This window comes from Peromyscus leucopus, chromosome 14 (assembly GCF_004664715.2).
Source record: "Peromyscus leucopus breed LL Stock chromosome 14, UCI_PerLeu_2.1, whole genome shotgun sequence".
In the NCBI taxonomy this organism is placed as follows: Eukaryota; Metazoa; Chordata; class Mammalia; order Rodentia; family Cricetidae; genus Peromyscus; species Peromyscus leucopus.
In genome coordinates, this window is record NC_051075.1 from 85,059,065 (window position 1) to 85,072,933 (window position 13,869).

At 39.8% G+C, this 13,869-nt stretch overlaps 1 protein-coding gene across 1 annotated transcript in view; it reads right to left on the reverse strand.

Moving 5' to 3' along the window:
* Sp4 (Sp4 transcription factor) overlaps positions 1-13,869 on the reverse strand; it is a 68,587-nt gene that overhangs the window by 25,267 nt on the left and 29,451 nt on the right. The gene's annotated exons all lie outside the window — the stretch shown is intronic.

Sequence of the window (13,869 nt, forward strand, 5' to 3'; positions counted from 1 at the left end):
GAGCAGCTGGCGTGGCCATTCAGGTTTGTCTCACAGTCAGAGAGTGCTGGGGCACGTGGTAAAGCAGTCCAGACCAAGAAAACCTTTAAACAGACACAGTAAAAAGTGGGTATGGACAGTCATTAAAAAACAGTTTAAAAATAATAAAGTAAAATCTTTAAAGAGTAAAGTAATAAAAAAAAAATAAGCTGCATAAAGATGGGAAATACACAGGGTGTCTGGATCCTGTATGGTACTTTGTTGACTTGGAATTTAAGCTCTAATATACAAAAAACAATAGCTGCTGAGAGATACTGAATTATTGAAACTGGCAAATTAAACCAACATGCTGTGAGATGTCTTTCTGTTTGCTGTGAATATGTGTTGCTCTGATTGGTTGATAAATAAAGCTGCACTGGCCTATGGCAAGGCAGCTTAGAGGCATATCCAGACAGATATACAGAGAGAAGTGAGAGAGAGACGCCAGCTGTCAGAGCTGTGGAAAGAGCAGCAAGATGCCAGCAAACTGGTAATGCCACAGCCACATGGCAACTTATAGATAATAGAAATGGGATAAGTTAGAGTTATCTATCAAGAAGCCTGCCATAGGCCAATGCAGCTTTATTATCAACCGCACGCCCAGAGGAACATGGGAACATGGGGCAGGGATGGGGTGGAGACGTCGGAGAAACCTCCCAACTACATTTGGCTGCCCAACGTGTCGGCTCGAGTTTCCACCTAAAACCTGAGAGAACTTAATAAAAGATTCTAAAGTGGAGCCAAAACCAGCTTCCTACTTCATGTCTCATGCAGGCCGGTACAGAGATGCTGAAGCATTCAGGCTTGAGCGCAGCATTGCAGATTCCTGCCTCAGTACAAAGCTGTCTCCAAGCTGCACAGCATGCTGCATGGTGGATTTAGCCTTTACTCATACAGACAAAAAGGGTTTATGGGCCAGCTGCACACTACCTGAAGGAATCATGAACCCTAGAGTTGGCGGGATAAGCTTGACTCTCCTGAGTACCTCCACCATGTTGGGAAGCTGAAGTGGGCAGAGTCCACAGATTCAGATGGAATAAACCTCTAAATGGTTTTTTACATTATATGCAAAAAATATATGTAGGCTTGGAAGAGAGAGGAAAAGGAGGATAGATAGTTATATAAAAAAATAGATAATTTTAAAAGAGATAAAAATAATATAAAAAATAAGCCATGTAAAGATAGAAATCACACAGAGGATCTGGATTATACTGTCTTTGGGATTTTTAACTACAATAAGACATTTGATTATAAAGGCTGCTGAGTTAAACCAATATATACATATTAAAGGTATCTTGACTTCAAAATTTGTGTCTAAGGATACGTTGCTTTGGAAAAGAGGTTCTGCTTTTGTTTCCAAAGGAGATGAGAACCTATGGATTGCTTCCAGACTAATACAGTTTGATCAACCAAGACTTCCTGAAAGGTCTCCCATAACCATGGCCCAGATGATCCAACATTCAAAATCAACTTCAAAGCAACTGGCTGAGACAATCCATCCTCACAGACTACTACAGCCAAGATTTAACTATAATTCTTAATTTTCTCAGGATCCCCATAAGATTACCAACGCTCCCAATCAGCAGAAAATAATAGAAGCTATGCCCAAATTCCCAAAATATTGTTTATAACTGTATATTTTTATTTAAAGGGGGTTGATTATAAATGCAATCTCTTTCTAAAGAAGAAAAGGGGATATTATAGATATGATAGGATGAAAGGGTAGATTACTGAATCTAAGTAAAACAACTTGTTTAAAATGTTTTACATTGCTATAGATTTTAGTTTATTACAACATTAAAGTTCATTTTGTTATTCTGTATGTATATTTCTACTCTTGTTTAAGGTATTATTTTTATACAGCTCATTTAAAATGGTAACATATAATTAAGAAATACAGATTATAATCATCTAAGATAATCAAACTTATAGTCATGTTAATTAAATTGTTTAGGTATATAAAGGTATATTTCAATTAGGAAGGTAATCTTCAAACACTCCAAAGACTTACAGAATATGGCATTTAAAATGTTTTAAAAACTTAAGACTTTCTGGACAATGAGACATGTCTGCCTCTGGCAACACTGATTTACTTCAAAGAGGAAGATGGGCAGTGAAGACACTCCATATGGAATTTATCTTCTTCTTAGCACAAAATGGGCTGTTGGGCAAAGAACTGCTCTTGCCTGGACTGCTTGACAGTATGTTATATAGACTGGACATATAGGACCCATGGAAAAATAACCCCTGAATTTTGCCAAAACAAGGCGAGATGGTCCTTCAGGTTCCTGCTTCACAGAGGAGACTGCCAGATATTCTACAGGACACAGGAAGGAGCTACTAAAAAACTCTAGGCCTATAGGCCCCAACGTTACAGAGGAACTTTGGGTGACTGTCAAGGCAGCCAGCTGTTTCTGTCATTTGAGATTTTTCCAAGTTGCTTTTAATGTACTTCTTGTTTACTTAGGTAATATTATATCTTTCTTGGGTCTTTGATGTAGTTGAAGACAAAATAGTTATAATTTTCCTTGGTTATGATAAAAGATAAATTAGATATGAAATCTTAAGACTCACAAATATAGGATAGATAGAATATTTAATTTTGTCAAATACAAATAGACTAGACATCATAACTGTAATTCCTGCTTGACAACTGTTCTATTATATGTAATTTTACTATGTTAAAGTTAAAACCTTCCTTTTTGATTAGATAGAAAAGGGGAAGTGCTGTGGGATGTCTTTCTGTACGCTATGAATATGTGTTGCTCTGATTGGTTGATAAATAACGCTGCATTGGCCAATGGCAAGACAGTTTAGAGGCAGGTGGGAAATCCAAGCAGATATACAGAGAGAAGAAAGAGAGAGAGATGCCAGTTGCCGCCATGGAAGAAGCAGCAAGATGCCAGCAGACTGGTGGCAACTTATAGATTAATAGAAATGAGTTAAGTTGTATGAGCTAGCGAGCAAGAAGCCTGCCATAGGCCATGCAATTGGTAGTTAATATTAAACCTTTGAGTGATTATTTTATAAGCAGCTGGGGGACTGTGGGGCGGGCGACACCAGAGAAAGCTTCCGGCTACACCAACCTCTATATTTTAAGAATGTCTTCACTTTAAAATGGAAGTCAGAAAATATGCTGCATTGGGGGAGAGGTTATGTCTTTGTTCCCACAGGAAGCAAAAAGTTATGGTTCTCTTCAAAACTGATGAAGATCAGATTTGATTGGGGGAGACCTCCTGAAAATCTTGGCTAGAGACATAAAAAAAAAAAAAAAAGAAGAAGAAAAAGCCAAGAAAGTCTACAGGACAGGTGTTGTATATGCTGATCCCTCTACATGGGAAGAGCTCTAAGACTGGATGAGACATGATAAGTCTTGTTAGCTACAGAGTCCTCGTGACTTATTATTACATGTCATCCTTTCATATGGCATGGATAGAGATTTGGTTATGCAGTCCAAAGGGACTTATAAAGTTGACAGATGCCTTTTACCTGCATCATATTTCAAACATACAACAAAAAAACATCTTTAGCTGACTTGTATGTACCGCACATTCCATACTTGTGTTAATACAGATATATATGTGTTTTCAGAACAAAAGGACCAGACATCAATGAAGACAAGTAGCCCAGGTGATCCAGCCTCTCAGAATGCCTCTGTTGCAGTTTCCTCAAAATCCTGCATCTAGAACTACTTCAAAGCTGCTACCCGAGATGATCCAGCCTCACACACTTACTCCAGCTAGGACTTCAGCCCTGAACTTTCCCATTACACAGAGACTGGACAACAAATAATACAGCTAGCTCTCCTAGGATTTGACCATTATCCCAATTTTTGAAGAGTCCCCTAAAGATGCTGTCTCCCTCAGACAACAGGAAGCAATTTTAAGAATACAATGCCTACATTCCCAAGAGGTAAGGTAAATGATTTGGGTGTTTGTCATCATTTAGGGGGGTTGGCTGCAAATTCTTATTGGTCATGGTTAGGGAGGAAACTAAGCAAGGGAGGTTAGATTCAAAGATATCTCCCTCTGGGGGAAAAAAAAGGAGATATGAGAGTGAAAGAATAAAAGGGTGGATTATTGAATCTACTTTTAGACTAAAAAGCAACTACTAGTCTCAAATATTTTACACTGGTATGGATTTTTGTATAGTGATACAAATTTAAGGTTTTGTTACAACATAATATGTGTGTGTGTGTGTGTGCGCGCGCGCGCGCGCGCGCGCGCGCGTTTCTACTCCTGAAGGTATTGTACCTATGCAGCTCCTTTAAAAATGGCATGTAAAGTTCTAGTCCTTGAAAGCTATTATTATAAACCATTTAGGATAATTAAGAAACACAGATTAGTAGTTAGTCACCTATAACAATCAAATTTGTAGTCATGTTAGATATGTTTTCAAGGTCATAGAGATATATTTCATATACATAGATGGTCTTCAAAAACTTCAGAAACCTACAGAATGTAGCATTTAAGATGTTTTAATAATACTGGGCTTTCATGACAGTAAGATATGTCTGTTCCTGGCAGCACCAATTTACTTCAAAAAAGAATAATGGGCATTGAAGAACCTCCATATGGAGTTTGTGTTTACTGCAGCAAAGTTAGTCACTGGGCAAGAAACTGCCCTTGCCTTGACTGGTAACAGTATACTGTCAAACTAGACAAGGAGAACACAAAAGAAGGCAATGGCCAAACTTTGCCAAGACAAGGTAGGACAGTCCTCCAAAAATTACCTGTTTCACAAAAAAGTCTGTCAGATATTGTAGACCTATAGGCCAAAGATGGATGCCCCAATGTTGCAGAGGAACCTTGGGTGACTGTCTAGGCAGCCATATGTCTCTGTCATTTCTATAGTTTTGGAAGTTGCTTGCTCTCCACTTCCTGTTTATTCAGGTAATATTAAATCCTTCTTGGGTCTCTGGTGTAGTTGAAGTCGAGATAGTTAAAGTTACAGTTTTCCTTGTTACCAAATTCAGAAAAGCAACTCACAAAAGAGTTATAAAGTATATAACATTGAGAGACATAAAAGCTTAAATTGTTTAAGAAAATGTTTTGAGGTCTGAAAAGATAGTTTTGGGTTGATAAACAAACTAACTTGTTTAGGTAAAAGAGTTTGGGCTCACTAAGATAGGATAAATAATACAGTGCTTTCTCTGAATTTGCCAAATACAAATGAACTGGACATTGTGAATGTAATTCTTACCTGATAATTGTTCTTATTGTATATAGTTTTACTATGGTAGAGTTAAAACCTTTCCTTTTTATTTATACAAAGATGGGAAATGTGGGATATTTGTACATGGTGTGAAGATGTATTTGCTGTGATTGGTGTAATAAAAAACTGAACAGCCAATAGCTAGGCAAGACGTATCAGCGGGATTTCTGGGGACAGAAAAGACTCTTGGAAGAAGAAGGTGGAGTCGCCAGCCAGACACTGAGGAAGCAGCATGGGCAGTATGAAGAGATGAGGTAATGAGCCACGTGACAGAATGTAGATGAAAATAAATGGGTTAATTTAAGTTATAAGAGCTAGTGGGACAAATCTAAGCTAAGGTCAAGCTTGCATAATTAATAAGAAGACTCTGTGTCCTTATTTGGGAGCTGGCTGACAGGGTAGAGAAAGACTCCCTACATGACAGAACTAATTGCATGGCTTGACTTTATCCTACAGTATAAATTGATATGCCTTATGACTACCTCTTTCCCCATATCTGATTCATCATGTGAACAGACTGGAAAGAAAAACATCAATTTATAAGAGATCCACCTCAGAGATTTGATAGAGGGGTAATACTTACAAATCCCTCACTACAGTTCATGGCACAGAACTGTTCATAACATGTTAGCTATTGTCCCCCTTAGCCACTGAGTTGAGTAGCACTACAAGGATACACTATGCTAGCAGAAACAAATGTGGAGTAAAATAAAAGTGCTTATTTTAAAACTGCATTTGTGGTACTTTAAATGGAAAACTGAAAATCACCAAGTAAGAAATACCACCTTTTCTCAACAAATTAATCCCTGACTGACTCTCCCATCCAAATTAATCTCAACCTCCACTGCAAACCTGCAGCCCTTTGACTCCTTAGGGGCACCTATGGCTAAAACACAACACAGCCATCCTTCAGCATCTACAGAAGTTGATTTCAGAACTCCCTTCTCCATCTAACACCATATGCTAAAATCTACAGATGCTCACGTCCCTTACACAAAATGGCATAGCTCTGCATAGTCCCTATACACAACATCCTCCCATTAGTTTAAATCACCACTAGTTTACTTCTAACCTCTAATACAACCTATGTAAGAAGTTGTAATATTGCATTCTTTTTTTCAAAGTCTCAGAAGTTGCTGGGTGTGAGGGGCACACACCTTTCATCCCAGCCCGCAGGAGGTAGATCTCTTTGAGGTCACAGCTAGTCTGGTCTACACAGTGAATTCCAGGACAGCTAGGCCTACATAGTGAATCCCTGTCTCAAAAATAAAAACCCACAAAAAAGTTAGCCAAAGTCATAAATTGCATCCCTTTCCCCAAATACTTCATCTGTGGGTTGGTTACACTTTAGGATTGAACCTGAAGACACAGTAGGTTGAATGTAAAATACAGACTTTGTTAGGAAGGGTTTCAGGAAGTTCAATATCTTTATCTTTAAATCAACACACATGGTAAAGCAACCCAAGTAAGGCCCCATCTGTGAAGTCACCATCACACACTCGGGGACTCTGTGTTCTTAACCAAAGCAGTCCCCCCAACCCCCTTAAATTCACGTCTCTTACCGACTTCAAGAATTGTTTCTGCAAAGTATTGTGGTGCATGCCTTTAATCTCAGCATTAAGAAGACAGATCTCTGTGAGCTGGACGCCAGCCTGGTCTACATAGTAGTTCCAGGGCATCCAGTATTACAGTGAAGAGAGGGGTTTGTGGTATGTGTGTCTGTGTGTGTCCCTCTCTGTCTGTCTCTCTGTTTTCCCCCCCCCCCATACACATAGGCACACACACACTATTTCTGGGGCTGGGGGATGAAGCTCAGTAGTGAAGGGATTGATTGCTTCACAATACATAAAGCCTAACATTCAATCCCCACTGCTAGCCCCCACCCCTCAGAAAGAAAAGGGGACACTTCTGATGATCAAGCTGGTTTTTCATAGGTAAAATCTTATATTGTACCCAATATACAAACACAAAATATAATTTGCAATGCCTCAATATACATTGAGTATTTACAAGTTTTAAATATTCCATAAAAGATCCTGTAAGTATGACCTTAGCTAAGCAAACTACTTGTGTGCCTAGAATCACAGTAACATACAGCAAGAAAACAAACATCTCTGGAAACAGAGTTCTTTCTGAACAGGTGCTTTACAAAATCTCTATAGCATGGAACCCAGGGAAGTGCAAGTAGTTCAAGATGGGGGGTAGTCTTTACATCCCCTTAAGACTTGCGATATTCTAACCACAAATTTCTAGCTATCGTTCACACAACAGTTGTTCACACCTTTCAGGCTGTAGTGTATTAAACATGACCTCCATTATCTTAAGAATTGCTTAAAGATCCCAAAATCCTTAGAGCTCTTCTTCACCACGTCTTTGACAAACTCCACAAGCCTCCATGTTATGAGCATTTCCATAAGTTCAAGAACCTGAATTCTGATGAATAATATAAAGCAAGGTATACTTGGGTTTATGTATTTAAATCTAGTAACATCCTTCATCTAGATGTATTTCTCAGACAATTCACATTCAATACACTGCCTTTATTTCCACTATCCATTAAGCCACCAAACTCTAAAGCAGGACATGTGCAAGCCAACATCTCAGTCCTCACCTTGTTTCAGTCTTTCTCTGGCTCAGTATGCTCGTTATTCTTCTGGCCCTAAACAATTATGGTGTTCCTCTTTGTAGGGATTTGGCACACACTCTCCAGCCTGGGTAGGGGTGCCTCTGCTATTCGAAGATAGTTGACTCTTTAGTGATAATTCTGGTTTCAGTTCAAACCTCCTTTCTTTAGAAATGCCATTCCTAATCATACATCTGAAAATGGTTCCTCTTCAGTCTAATAATTACCTACCTAGTTTTGTCTCTTTTCTTTTCTGTTTTAGCTGACTTATTTTGTATTTGGTGTGTGCACACACAGCACACACATGGAAGTCAGGGGAAGACACTGGGTGTCCTGTTCTATCACTCTACCTTATTCTCTGGAGACAATGTCTCCCACTGAACCTGGAACTAAGTGGCCATCAGCAAGCCCTAGCAATGTTCCTGTCTCTGCCCTGCCCTCAGAGCACTGGGGTTACAGTGCACAAACACACCAGCATTTTTATGTGGTTGCTGGCAATTTGAACTCAGGTCCTCAAGCTTGTACAGCCATCTCCCTAGCCTCTCACCATACTTCTACATGTTGAGTTCCAAAAATCAGGTAAGTTGTGTTCTCTGTTCACATCTCTAGGACCAGGAATAGAACCTAACACATAGCCATTCAATAAGACAGGCTAATAATAAAGTTTAAATGCCCCATTTTGGTCAATGATAGTCCTACTGCCTTATGAACTTATGAACCTACATCATTTTTTAGCTGTTCCCACATATTGACTTCTTGGACTAATCTCACTAGATCATGATCCATTGGCTTCAACCTCTCATTTGAGTTCTAAGACTCTAAGTGCAAATCAGCAAGCTCAACTTAGACTACTTCCCCGCCCAAAAAAACCTATTGCATCCAATGACTGTGCAGTTAAAAGAGATACTGTAGACTAAAGACATGTTAAGTGTATGCTGGTTCTGTAACTAGAGTTCAGTTCCAAGCACCTATGTCAGATGCTTACCAAACAGCTATATTATTCCAGTTTCAAGGGATTCAAAATACCCTGTTCTGGCCTACAAAGGCATTGCACTCAGGTGTGCAACCCATGCCCCAAGATAATTAAAAATAAAATCTTTTTAAAAATGAGAGGGTGCTACTGCATAATAACTATTATTTATCTTTTTCTATTAGCATTATTATGATCCTGCTAATAGGTGTCTCTGCCAGTCTAGGTAGATCCGTCTAGGAGGTGAAGCAGGGAGAAGAATGCAATAAAAAAAAAAAAAAATCAAAGGGTGCGTGGTAGTTTAAATGTAACTGGTCTCCATCAGCTCATGCAGAGTGACACTATTAGGAGATGTGGCCTTGGTAGAGTAGGTGTGGTCTTGTTAGAGGAAGTATTCACTGTGGGGGTGGGCTTTGAGGTCTCCTTTGCCCAAGCTATGCTCAGTGTGATGGACAGACCACTTCCTGCTGCTTGCATGTCAAGATGTAGAGCTCTCAGAAACTTCTCCAGCACCATGTCTGCCTGCATGCCAACATGTCACATCATGATCATAAAGGACTAAACCTCTGAAACTGTAAGCTTGCCCCAATTAAATGTTTTGCTTTATAAGAGTTGCCATGATCATGGTGTCTCTTCACAGCAATAGAAATCCTAAGACAGGGTGCTATTCTCAACACAGCACTTCCATGCTCACTGTCAATGGTTGATTGCAGCAGTGTGCATGCAAAACTACTCGCCCACATGGACTTCATTTCTGGTCAACAGACTCCCTTCCAATCCAAAGTCAATACATTAGAAGGTCACTATGCTTCATTTGCGGCTGCTCTTCACTCCATCTCTGATCCTGTACTCTGGGCTTTCAACTTTGTCAGAAATGTCTCCCTTCTCTCTTGGTTTATCTTTAAACCAGTATTTAAATCCACACCCTTACAGATATATCTGTTTTCTTTATTGTTCACCACTCATTCTCTTTTCAAACTATTCATTAGATGTGTCTCCTATCACTGCTAAATATCATGACAGAAGTTACTATGTTACTATGTTAGTAAAGACATTCTTAATCGTACTCTAATCCCCTGATCACTCTTCCCAAGTTCTCCTGTGCTTTACTGATCTCACTCCATTCTGACCACTCTACTTCACTGTCCTCAATAGGCTTCTTCTCCCCTTTACAATTCTCACGCTGCTCTCTAGGGTTCTGGCTTCTCAGGTGACCTACTTGTGACGGTGATTTCATCCGCTTTCGTATTTACTGTCATGTATAAGCTAATGCTTCCCAGTTCTATAACTTCCACTCACATATCTCCTAGGAGTGGCACTTTGTCACTCTTGTCAGGAAGCATTTCTGAACAGATTCCTCAGAGGCAATGTCTAAAAGCCAGACAAATTAATCGAGCTCTTTTAACTATCCAAATAGTAATTCTGGAAGTCCTTCCTGCCTCCCCTCTATTTTTCCATCTTCTATAATAGATGCTATCATTTAATACCTATTGTGGAGGTAAGAAATTTTACCACGTTTTACATACTAATATCCCCATGGACTTACTATGTTATCCCCATCTTAAGATTTGAATACTGAGGTTTTTAAGGGGTATGGACAACACCCAAGTTCACAAAGCAGATATGAAAAGGCCAACTCCAGAGGACATCTTTGTCTTACCATACAAATTACTTGTGTTGGTCCATAGTCACCCTTGAGACTACCTCTTGAAAGTCTTTTCTATTTGCCCACATTCTCCACCCTATTGGACATTAGGGCAGGCAGACCCCATTAGCTTTCATCAATTTTGATCCTTGCAACATCCCTATTGCATGTCTAGTTCACCTCAGAAGTTCATGAGTCCCACATGGAGTGCACCACAATGGAGTCAATATTTTCACCACAGTGCACACCTGCTGACCTGACAGCTTCTTCTCTTGGCTTTCCTCTTGAACTCTACTCTCATGGGAACATTCAGTGAGCTATTTCCTATAGTGGCTCTTGTTTCATTTTCTTTAGGACTTTGACACATTTTCCTGCCCCAACATCTCAGTCTTGCATTACTCACAACAATTCAATGTTTATGCTCTCAATTATAGCTCTAAAATCAACTATGGCCCAAAGTGAACAAATGAAAATTTAAATATGGCGTATTGTGTGATTCCTTAATCAGTTATAAGCTACTGGATTAAAGCTTTTTAAAGACAGCAATATACTGTTGCGAACAGGCTCTAGCAGCTTAGACAAGCACAAAGGTCTGAAGACATCCTATGGTACAGGAGGAGTAAAAACCAACAGAACAGCATCTGTCACAGTGGTAAAGTGTCTGCAATCCTAACTCCAGAGAGGAGGATTTATTCTGGCTCACAGACACAGAGGCTTGAGTCCACGTTTCTGTGCCTGTGGTTGTGTAGTACGTCATGGCAAAAGGATGTGGCAGAAGAAAAACATTCACCGATAACAGACCTAGTTGGTGCTTTTAATGAGGCAGGGGTGTCCTTGGAAGGAGATTATGGATCCTGACTTCTGCTCTTCTTCTCTTGTCTTTGTCCCAGCTCTGGGGTGGATGGCTTTGCTGTAACATGTCCAGTGACGGTGTACTGCACTCTCCCTACCGCTAAAGGCAAAGGGTGAAACCTCTAGAACTGTGACTTACTTTAGTGTTTTCTGTTTTTAATTTCATCATTTCAAGCATTTTTATAATAATGGAAAGCTAATGAACATAAGAATGCAGTGTACAAGTGAGATTTATTCATTCAAAAAAGTCTGAGTACCTGTTTATGTTTGATGTTTAACACTTCCAGCAAAATAAAAATAAAATCTGATTGAAAACACTTTTTGTAAGGATAATAAAGCACTTAAATATGCACAATAAAACAATGTACACAATACACCTAAGCTAGACATAAAGTGATTTACAATAGAGAACAATGATAAGAGTGTATTTAAAAGCCTCACCCCAATGTAGCATGCTGCTAGGGTTTAAAGTTTAAAAGAATTAGGTAACAAAAAAAAAAAATCCTCCAAGAGCCCAGCATGGTGGTGCATGCCTGTGGTGCATACCTTTAATCTTAGTGGCGGTGAAGCTGAGGCAGGAGGATCATGGGTTCAAGGCCAGCCTGGCCTACATAGCCAATTCCAGGTCAACAAACCACTACAATTCCCATTAATGTTGGAGGACAAACAGGAAGAGTCCTAATCAACTTAAGTGATTTCTAGATTAGGGGAGGGAGATCACTGTTAAGGTATGTCACCCTTCCCTATCCAATCCAGAAATGAGCTGTAATATAATGTAATTTATGCTTAAGGGGTTGACTAAATTGCTGGAATGAAATTCAACATTTTATATTTAACCACTGAATGTTCTCTTCTAAAACAAAAGGAGGCTATACAGATTTCCCAAATTTGCACAAATTTACTACCCTGAGTAGTGAAACACAGATATGAACCTAGAATTTTCATGGCCTGATCTTTGGGTACTCTGGTCAGCACACAAGGCTATCTTTAATTCCCTGGTGACATCATATTATTATATAAATCCATCCTTTGACCATGAATGCCCTTTCTTTGTCAATATGGCTAATTTCTAGCCATCTCTCCTGAGCTATTCTGTATCACTTCCTTCACGGAAACTTCTTCACAAACTCTCTCAAATGATTATATACCAGACTCTTATGTTCTCACAGACAGGTTCTTGCACTTAAATGCATTATCACACTGTATCTTTATAGCTAGGATTTCAACACCCCCCCCCAATAGACCTCATTGAGCATATGTATTCTATAAAGCTCTCTTTCACATTAGTTTCTGTAGTTACCACAACACCTGGCACCTAACAAGGTCAATAAATATTTACTAGATGAATAAACATAATCACTCCAAAGCCTTTCTGTATCAGCCCCAAGGCATCACCTTCTCTGTGTTTTGAAACTTCTCTAAACTTACAAACTCTCAACCACCCTATTTCAATAGCTGAAATTTTGAAGGTTTGGCTTAGCATTCTTAAGCTTTATGGAGTAGAACTATCCTGCCAACGTTTCTGTGGGAGTAAAAATGTGCCATAGGGCTCCCAGGATGGCTCAAACAGTAAGAGAATCCCAAACAGAGTTCAATCTCTAGAACCCAGGTAAAGATACCGGGCATGGTAGTGCACACTTGTAATCCCAGTGCTAGTGAGGTGGAGACAGGAGGATCTCTTTGTCTTGTCTTATGAGTAGACTGTAGGCCACTGAGACCCTGTCTCAAAGGAGGTGGACAGCCTTCCTGAGGAGGAAACCTGAGGTTGTCGTCTGGCTTATACAAATGTGAACACATATGTACCTGCACATACACACACACACACACACACACACACCCCACAAAATACATGCACATATGCAGAGAGCAGAGAAAGCCCTAAGTGAGCAAAGTCCTGAGTGAATGTGTATTGCTGTCAACACAGGCATGTCTATGGTAAGGACTCCAAGGACTCAGACCCACTGGCTCTGGTGAAGCCATTCCCCACATGGGTAAGGCTAAAGGCGAAGCTTTCCTCTGGGGTTCAAGTATTTTGCTCAGCGGATCCAAGTATGAGCTACTGAAGACTGATCAGTGTAAACTAACAACTTCAATTTCTTCCTCCAGAATGTTTACAGCCTGAGACTGCTGGCCTAGAGAAACCTCATGATGAAACTAGTCAACTCTTCCCCGTGCTGCATCCGGTAGACACGCTGAGGTTCCAGGTTGCAGTGATAGTTAGGAGGTGCATTCCATCAGAGTGCACACACCCCACTGGACTCCAGTTTTTCTGTACATGTGTTTGTGTATCTGTCCTTTCTTCATTCCCCCAGTGTCCCTACTCAGGGTTCCAGGACCCAAGCCAAGACCCAGCATGCATGGAAAAAAAAAATGAATAAAAATAAACGAACATGTACTGCACCAGAGCTGTCCAACATAGCCTCTAAACACAGGTGGCTATTAGCCTCAGAAATGCAGTGGGTCAGCCACAGAATGAGTGTTTCTTTTAAACTTTACCTTAAGAAGCCACATTTAGAAGGGATACTACACTAAATAGTACATTAGGTC